General features: G+C 40.5%; 1 long non-coding RNA gene across 1 annotated transcript in view; it reads left to right on the forward strand.

The window, feature by feature from the left end:
• The window catches only part of LOC110404508, a 160,593-nt gene extending 160,075 nt beyond the window's left edge, over nt 1-518 (forward strand). Inside the window, exon 5 of the long non-coding RNA XR_002442296.1 lies at nt 339-518. This is a non-coding gene — a long non-coding RNA (uncharacterized LOC110404508). The remainder of the gene's footprint in view (nt 1-338) is intronic.

The following is a 9,249-nucleotide window of genomic DNA, read 5'->3' on the forward strand; positions in this document are numbered from 1 at the left end:
TCCTCTCCTCTCCTCTCCTCTCCTCTCCTCTCTCCCTTCGCTCCCCCTCCCCCTCCCCTCCCCTTTCCCCCTCCTCATGTATGACTCTGCTGGCAAGAAAAGTGTTTCTGCAGTTGCAGCAAGCCGAATTCCCCAGACACACATGTTTTCAAAATGTGCCTGTTTCTACAAAATGGAAAAGCTTTGATGAATAGGAGTAGCACTAGACTTTAAGGTGCACTTTATTTCATTGATGAACTTTGAGGTGTCTCCTGCAGTAACGGTTTGGTAAACTGTAATCGTTAACAACACTTATTTAGGATTTACAAGCGAGACGAACATTGCCTATTTTTTTTCAGGCTGCTACAGGGATAAATAACTGATGCTGAAGGAGCCAGTCAGGATCTCTGTAAAATAAATAAATGAATAAGAATGGTGTGTGGATTTTATAACCTGCAACTGTGTTATAAAAGAAGGAAGGGCATTTTGTGGGCTCCATTACATAATATTATTGCAGAGCTTAATTGGTAAAGATGCACAAGGGAAAAGGTATATCATGGAAATCAATTCATATCATATAGCACTTATAAAATTCAAAAATTAAAGCATTTGCTCAAAACCTTCTGCACAAGAGGATTAATTGTCAAGGAAATTAAAAGGGATGTAAGAGGAAAAGCTGAAGAGATAATCCAAGATGAGCCAAAGGATTTTGAAGATATCTCTGTACTGTTAACAATCTTGTCATTAAATCTAGCAATTAAATGGACTGCCTTTTCCATTGGTACAATTAGGTACAGTTTTTTCACTTTGACGTAGATCTGAGCATGATACACATGATATAGTATATTGGGCCGTACATTACTACATGGGTAGTTATCAGTGCACTCCTGTTGAAGGCAACAATCTGTTGATTAAAAAGCCAAGGACGTGGCTTATAAACTATTACTTTCAGGAAGTCTGAAACAAGTACTTGAAATCTTTGTACTCACAGTGATGTATAGCACTGGCTTGTATCTGCAATTTCATATCTGTTTGGTGTCTGCTGTTGTCAGACATTTTGACACATTCTACTTCTTTTATTGGCTGAAAAACAATGCAATAGTAAATAAGAATGAAATGAGCCAGTTGTCTTCACAAGAAAAGCTCTTTAGGAAAGGCGCTGTGATCACTCCTGATGGTTATGTTGTGCCTGTTGAATTTGCATGAATATCCTTGTAGTCAGGATACATCCTGGATCGTTTTATCCAGGTTGTCATGAAGGCAGTTTGGCTCTACATTCATTTCATGAATCACAGTAGGAGCAGAATGTGACAAGAGTTGATTCTTGACTAATTTCTTATTCCACACTATGCTATGATCAGTCCAATGCAGTAGGAATGTGTGGCAAAAGTCAGAGAATAAGTGCTCTCCTCTCTCCTCTATTTTCCTTGCTTTTTATTAGCTTCTACTCCTGGTGCTTTCTTGAAGCAAATTCAGTGCTACCCTTATCTCTCCTTAAAGTTTGATGCTCCAATCAATCTCTTCTTCCTATGAATAATCTCCACTTTCTTTTCTAAAGTATTAATCTTTTGCTTCACTTTGGTCGAATCTCGCTTCAGCCAGTTCTCTTTGCAACACAGAACACGTCTCTTCCTCTGAATGAGAAACGTACAGATCAACTCGATGTTTTATAATGTCCTAATTACTGTACTAACAGGTTGCTGGGTTATAACAGTATGCCAGAGGGTCAACGAACCTTTTAAGTAAAATGAGGAGATGCATCTTCATGGAACCTAATTATAAGGTAAAGTTAATAAAGATAGGGGGAAAAAAAAGCCACTAAGAAAGTCAGATATCTTCAAAAGCTGTCAAAGGAAGTCATCTGCTGGGGCCTTTCTCAGTATGAGTGCGTGGGTATTTGTGAGTGCCCCTTGGTGTTATAGGTGGAAGTTCCCTTCTGGCAGTTCCCTTGGGAGACCGAGGACCTACAGTCATAGATCGCAGTGACAAGACCCAGACGGAGAGATAGAAGGAACCAGGGGAACCACCAGAAGCTCAACAGTCTGATTGCATGCTGTTGGTAGGCTAAGGGAAGGCCAGAAGTATCTTTGTTGATTCCTCTTCTGTTAATGCTACCTGGAAAGGATGTGTGGAGGGGAGCCTACCTAGTGACATGCCTGCACTGGAGAGCTAGAGCTCAGAGTGCAGTGAAACTGTTAGAGAGATTATTTTCTTATCAACTTGTTGGAAGTAGAGACAATATCTAGGGCAAATATACCCTGATGGAGAGAGCATGGAGGCTGTTAGACCACAGGCTTTTACTGGTGCCATATGCAGTGGGACACCTACATTTTTATGGTGGTATTCTGTTGGGATTTTGAAACTTATTTTGAAGTAATGGGAAAAACAATTGCTCAAAGTTAGAGTACTTCTGAATTTATGCTATTGCAATGGTGTTTTTAAGAGTTGCACACCTAATAAAAAGTGGTTGCTCTCCCCTTTGCAACCTTCAGCAGAAAAAAACATGATGAAATTACTCTGCATTGATTTCCTTCAGTATTAGTGACTCACTGCTAAGAATAGAAATCCACAATTCCAATTATTCTGTGTTCATGCTTCTCACTGGATTTTATGTAAGCAGGTCCCCATGCATCTGTGTAGAAACCTACTGAATTCTCAGTGTGAATTCAGAATGTATTTTTATCTTAAAATTCAATTTCTTTAAAAGGGAAGAACACAGCTGTGACTTTCATGCATAAACCTCATTTCTTGCTTTAGATACGTTCATTTTATTCTTTAATTCTTTCATTCTTTTGTCAACAGTGCACAGTTCCTGGATCCTCTCTGGACCCAAACACAGATAGGATTATTGTTTAGCATGCAAACATACCTACTCCATTGTACTTAGGTGTTTGCCAAGCACAAATACAATCTTTGATATTTATGAAATTATTTGTATAAATTTAGTGACCTTTTTACTGTTTTCTTTCTCTTTGTTTTGTTTTGTTATGTTTGAGTGTTTAGAGAATGGGAAGTAATAAATTGCCTGTAATTTAATTTTAGTTTTTTGTTGGCCCAGACAATACAGATCGTGTGTATTTAGAAATGAATTTCTGAGATAAAAATCTCACCTGTTATGTCTTTGTGGACCATGCATCATAAAGGGATTTACTGGGCAAATTCACATCAGTCTGGCTAGATCAACAAAGTTATTACTGCTTTGCCTGCTTGATGCTTTGGAAGCACGGAGAGTCACTCATTGAGAGAAGAGCAGCAACAATGCTGTGTGAACATCAAATGAACCTACAGCCTTCAGAAAAACATTGCAAAACTGTGCATGTCTGTGGCCAAGTCCATTTAGAAAAGCACTGCAGGTCATTGGCACTAACATTCCCTGAAATTTGGAATTTGGTCTTTGCTACAGGTGATTCGCCCATGCTGTCTCCTGGCAGTGGTGCTTTGTTGGCTCCTGTTGGCAAGCAAGTGTAGCAAACCGAATTTGTGCATTACTTTGGGATGTTCTGGGTTGTTGCTGTGAAAAGGCAGTTCTCTACCAGAACCAATGAACCATTTTGAACTTACAGTGAATAGCAATCGTAATATAAAGGTCACTGTTAAAAGAAAGAGTTTTACTTTTAAGGTGAATGCAATATTCAGAATCATGTAGAGAAATGACTGGGCAGCCAAACTTGCCCAGTGGGTCTGAGGTTGAGAGATTGCCTTAGGTGAATGACTCTGCCCTCAAATAGCTGCTGATGAGGCTGTGCAAACAGAAGATTAGGCACTGCAGTTTCTTCTTGGTCCTTTTTTTGTAAAGAAGTGGGAGAAATTTGGACAATGAATTCTGTGCGTGATGGGCTCTTTCTCATGGAGATGAAGCACTTTGGGTGTCTGTGTGAGAGGACACAGCCCAGCAGGGCAGCAAACACGATGGTGGGAATTATGGCTTACAAAAAATTAAGATCAATCTAAATCTGTAACACTCATCTTTGAGCAAGATACTTGAGATATCTGTGTTTGTAAGAAAGCGTTGGGAAGAGAACTGAGGAAATGACAACAGACTTTCAGGAAGCTGGGATGTTTTCTGTGGTTGTCAAATATGTGCCAGTGTCTTCAAAGCAGCCTTTCATCATGGATGAAACAAATCAATTCCTATTAAAAAAATCACTTCTGTCAGTCTAGAAGAAAGTGGAATGGGTAGGGAAAAAAAAGGACAGAGGTTGAACAAAAGTAATTATCTCTTTTATTAAGCACTTGGGAGTGACTCGCAGAAGCAAATGCTCAGTTGAATAAGAGTCAGAACACAACATAGCATTCCCTCATAATTTTTTTTTTGGTAGACTTGGTTAAATATATTTTTATATTGCCAAAATATAAATTATACTGCACTAAGACTTGCACAGCAGAGATGTCTGTACTGTTTCACTTTTATCTTTCCTATGCTTTACCAGTGTTCAGCACAGCAGCACTTTTATTGGGCTCACACAGTTCACAAAGCTCTGTTTATTGGCCTTTTTATGATAAATCAAAGGGCCCAGTCTCTTTGCTCTGTTTTCCAGTTGTTGGTGTAGCTCCACTGAAATCACTTTTTGAATTAGGTTTGTAAAAAGATTCAGAGCTAAACTTCCACTTATAGGGTTATAACACGGAATAGTTTGTGTATCTTCAATAAATGTACTGAAGTCACAGAAGCACTGAATTTGACCCCAGGGATGAAAAAGACACTCTTTAGAAATTATTTGGGAATTTGGTCATGCATTTTGCAGGACCTGCTGTCTCAGCCTCAATGCATACTTGATTCCAAAAGAGCCTATCACTATGTGCCATCAGTGTTCAAGTTATCTGTACCAGTATTCTCAGGCATAGGCTTTCGCACACATGAATAATTCCACTTCAGTATTAAAGCAAGGCCAGCTCAATCTTCAAGGTTCTGAGGACAGCAGAGATGGAAGACTGGTGAGCAAACAGCAAATGCTAACCCCTGTCTGTTCTGAACCCATTGGAAACTCCAGTTTTCTGAGCACTTAATGCTTAATGCCTTAATGAAATGGTGGTGTCCATTATCACAGTGTCAGAAAAGCTCCCAGGGCATAACAGCTGTGTGGTGAAGGGTCATGGTCGTGTCTTTATTGGCAGGGAAGGAAGATAAGAAATGAGCTAGTCCTTTAGCAAGCAGGATTTATCTGAAGGATACTCATAGGCAGGCGGGGAGCTGAGGGCCTTTACCTCAAGGGCCAGTCCGGTGTTTTAGCAGAAGGGGCAAGGATGTTACTATTGTACAGCTGGAGAAATGAAATGAAATCTAAAAATATTCTGAGTCCTGAAGGTCATAGCAAACAGAACTAATCCAAACCTTCCAGAGTTGTTCTAGGCAAAGTGTCTTCTTTTGTTCTGCACTTCTGCTTTTCCAAATTGCAGACAAGTTATCTGTCCATAAGTCAAATGTTCCTAACAATGTCTGTGCTGATAGTCTGAAATGGAAATCAATTCCACTGGTTAATTTTCATTTAATCAGCTACAGTTCTTTCAAAAGTGCACTAATGAAGTTACTTGGATTAGAAATATATGGCTATTGCATCCCAGGGAGTTCCAAAGTGCCAGATCTTTCCATCCCCTTAGTCATACAAGTAGCTTCTTTGAATTCCCTTGCTAAGGTTACTCAAGACAGTTTACTGAAATGAGCCATTTATTTCAAGCTAGAAGAAAATTAGTGCCAATTTCTGTGCTTTCTCTGTGCCTAGGCTGTTGGATAATATTTTAAAATACAATTCTGAAAATACTTCAATTGTCACAACAAATCTTTTTTTGGTAAACAGAATCTTCACATTTCTTTTAGCGCTTTATTTTCAGGCAATGCATGAGAAATGCATTGAAATGCATGAGAGGAGATGAAATGCCTGTGATTTAGTAAAATTTTCAGTTAAGAAACCAGTGGTTTTGCTGCTAGCATTTTGTATTTCTAAGGTTTCTGGGTTTCAATCAAGCCAGCATACACTTGTTCCATGGACCTGGACTTTTGTTCGTTTTAACGCTTCCTTTTCTCCCTTCTGATATTGTCTCACTGCTTGGATAATTTCAATCTTATCTATTTATTTATGTATTTATTTTTTATAGCTTCTCCGAGCTCCTCACAAGAAGAGAGCATTCTTAAGTTGTAACATGCAAGGTTAGGAGATTCCTCAGGAAGCCAGTAAGCTAGCATGAAGTTTTGTAGGGAACAGGACAAGCAGGGAGAAAACAAGTTATATGAGAGAAAATCAGGAAAAAAAGTAAAAATTGTTCATTCTGGGAAACAGGATGTTTCCCTGTAGCTTTTCTGGGGGGCTAGAAAATCAAATCAACACAAAAAACTCCAGGCGCACAAATTCTCTTAGTTCAGAAAGCTTTGATTTTATAGTCTTTATCCTTACAATTGGAAATGATCATATGAATCCTTTTGTTGGCCTCGGTTATATGTCCAACAGTGCCCTGGAGCCTCTCCCTGTGCTTGGGCCAGCGCTGTGTACCACACAGCTCCTCAGATGCGGGATAACAGGACCCACCAGAGCCTTGAGGGACATCAGTTCACAGAAGTCACCCTGAAGCTTCACTAGCAGACTGATTAATGTCAGCTTGGTCTGAGTCTGGATGTTGCATTTTTTCCCAGTGGAAAATTCTCACTTATCTCTATTTTTCTCCCAAAACAAAACAAGCAAAATAATAATTATTGAGCAATCTTCAGATTATGCAATGAATAAGCATAGTTCCAAAAATCAATTGACTTTAGTTATCACTGCCAGAGCGTGAGGGAAGCTGAAACACAGAATTAGGTGACTTGGCCAAGATCACAGAAAAAGCCAATAGGGCAACCACTGAGTTTGCACATCTCGAAGGTATCACCTGCACAAACTCTTCGTTTGGTACAAAAGTTGGAATTCATTTGATGTCACATCCAGAAAGATGTACACAAACAGGGAAAGGCTGGTCTTTTCTTCCTTTCTGTTCCATGCACAGAACATTATTTTGAAGTTGCATGATCTCTACTTTGAGCCTGAGAAAGAAAGGAAATCCTGGAGATGAAAAAAATACTTTTTTTTTTCCTTTTCCTCTTCATCTTTTCTTCTTTTTTCTCTCATTTTCCTTTTTCCTCTCATTTTCTTTGTTCTCTTCAGATGTGGGCATACTATGGAGTATTTACAAGCATTTATTAGCAAAAGTTAATCTCCATCTCCGTGAATGCATTTGGTGAAGACAAGTTTACATCATTTCCACCCTGAGATTTCACAATGGACTGAGGATAATGTTAAACTTTCTAGCTGCCAGTGATCGTTTCCAATGGGAATGTACTACATTGACTTGATTTTATGTTTAAGAAAAATCTCACTACAGCTGTGCCAGCCTGTATATGGCAGTTCTGGAAAAGCAAAAGGCTCAGCAGGGATTTCAATGTTCCCGGCTTAATGTTCCATGTTAACAAAAAATAGAAGCAAAGACTGCAATCAGGGATGATGCTGAAGAGCTGCTTGGAGTCCAACTGGGGATGCCGATGGTGGGGATGATTTCAGCTGGCTTACTCTCCATGGCAGGGTAAGAGCTCTGGGAGTCCTGCTGCTGCCCATGTGTGCCAGCACGAAGGGCTGTGGGCAGAGCTGGTAGCACATGAGTGGAGAAGGATAGGAAAGTTCCTCTGGCAGCATCTGCATGGGGACAGCTGGGACAATCAGTTAAGGCCAAAACTTAAAAGAGATGGATTTGCCTGAAGTAAAGCTTGCACCTAAATTATAGTGGTCTAGAGAAGTTCTTCTAAAATAAATAGTCAGTTCCTCTGTTTAAACAGGGGGAAAGCCAGGTGGTTTGTGAAGGCCAGTGGAGAATGATCTCAGATGCCTGCATCAAGTCTCTGATTACATTGTTCTCTTTGAGCTTCAAGCTACCCTGAATAGAAAACAGCCAAGGCAATAAATCCCACATTACCTCTAAGGAAGGGCCTCATACAGGTAGTAACGCAGGAGGAGATTGCCCCGTGTCGCCTATTGCCAGCACTGTGTGCTGCCCACAGTGACTGTTCAGTGTAAACATGTGCCCAGTTCAAGAGCCAGAAACAAGTTCTCAGGAATTTGTGCTAACCACTAGACTGTTAACTGCCTTTCCTCCTCAGTGTGCAGTGCTCTCAATGTGGTGCGGCGCTGGCCCAGCTGCCCAGAGAAGCTGTGGTGCCCCATCCCTGGAGGCGCTCGAGGCCAGGTTGGATGGGGCCTGGGCAGCCTGAGCTGGGGGGGCGGCAGCCCTGCCCACAGCAGGGGGTTAGAGATCTGTGATCTTTGGGGTCCCTTCCAACCTAATGCATTTTGTGATACTATGATTCTCAGTGCTAATAGGGATGCAGAGCTGCAGACCCTCCCTTGCTCCTATGGAATAAGTGCATTGTTTTCCACAGCATGGAAGCCCAGGAGAACCCCTCACAGGTTGATAAACCAATACCCACATGGACAAATGCTGTGAGTCCTGCACACAGCAGAGCATCCTCTGCATACTGACCATCTGCATCTCGTCCTCATGTGCCAAGTGCAGACTTCACCCTTCAGTCTCTCTGCGAACAAACCCATGGAACGTAGCTGAGCAGAGTGTTCATTAACAAGGGCTGTTGTCCACAGGCAATGAGAGTTTTAAGTGTGTTTTAGACTGAACTACAAACAAATCAATTTTGTGCATTCTTTACATTTCAAATGTCCTTGTGATAACTGTGGCAACAATTACAGCTTAAAAAGGGAAAAAGTCCAAACCAAACCAAAAAATCCCCTGTAGTGTAGTGGAGTAAATGCACACTTGCTTTAAATTAACGGATGGGAACTGGAATGGAAAAATGTGGTTAAAAGAGCCTAAAGCAAGCAACTGTTACTGCTCATGATCATTTTGGTGCTTAATAGAATCTTCTCTCTTCATTGCCTTTATTTATAACTACATGCTTTTGTACTTTCCAGCTAATTTTCTGCTAGTGTCACAAATGCCAGAGTCATTTTTGTAGTCTGCTTCCTTTAACTGAAAAAAAATCCAGATAGAGTCTAATAAAAAGGCTCCAATTTCTGGACTGATTTATGCACAAAAGCTCAGGCTCTGAAAGCTACAGAAGGAGATCTGTATAATTCCATGTGGATTTCAGAGGGTGGAGGGAGAATGGAGAAGCCTATATATCCTTCAGGTGGAAGTCCTAGCACAAACAAAGTTCAGGAGGTTGTAAGGAGATTTATGCTTTAATGGGGAAAGTTTTAAAGGTATCTAGACATCTTTCTGTGTAGATGCATACTGAGCAAC

Source organism: Numida meleagris, chromosome 1 (genome assembly GCF_002078875.1).
Source record: "Numida meleagris isolate 19003 breed g44 Domestic line chromosome 1, NumMel1.0, whole genome shotgun sequence".
NCBI lineage: Eukaryota > Metazoa > Chordata > Aves > Galliformes > Numididae > Numida > Numida meleagris.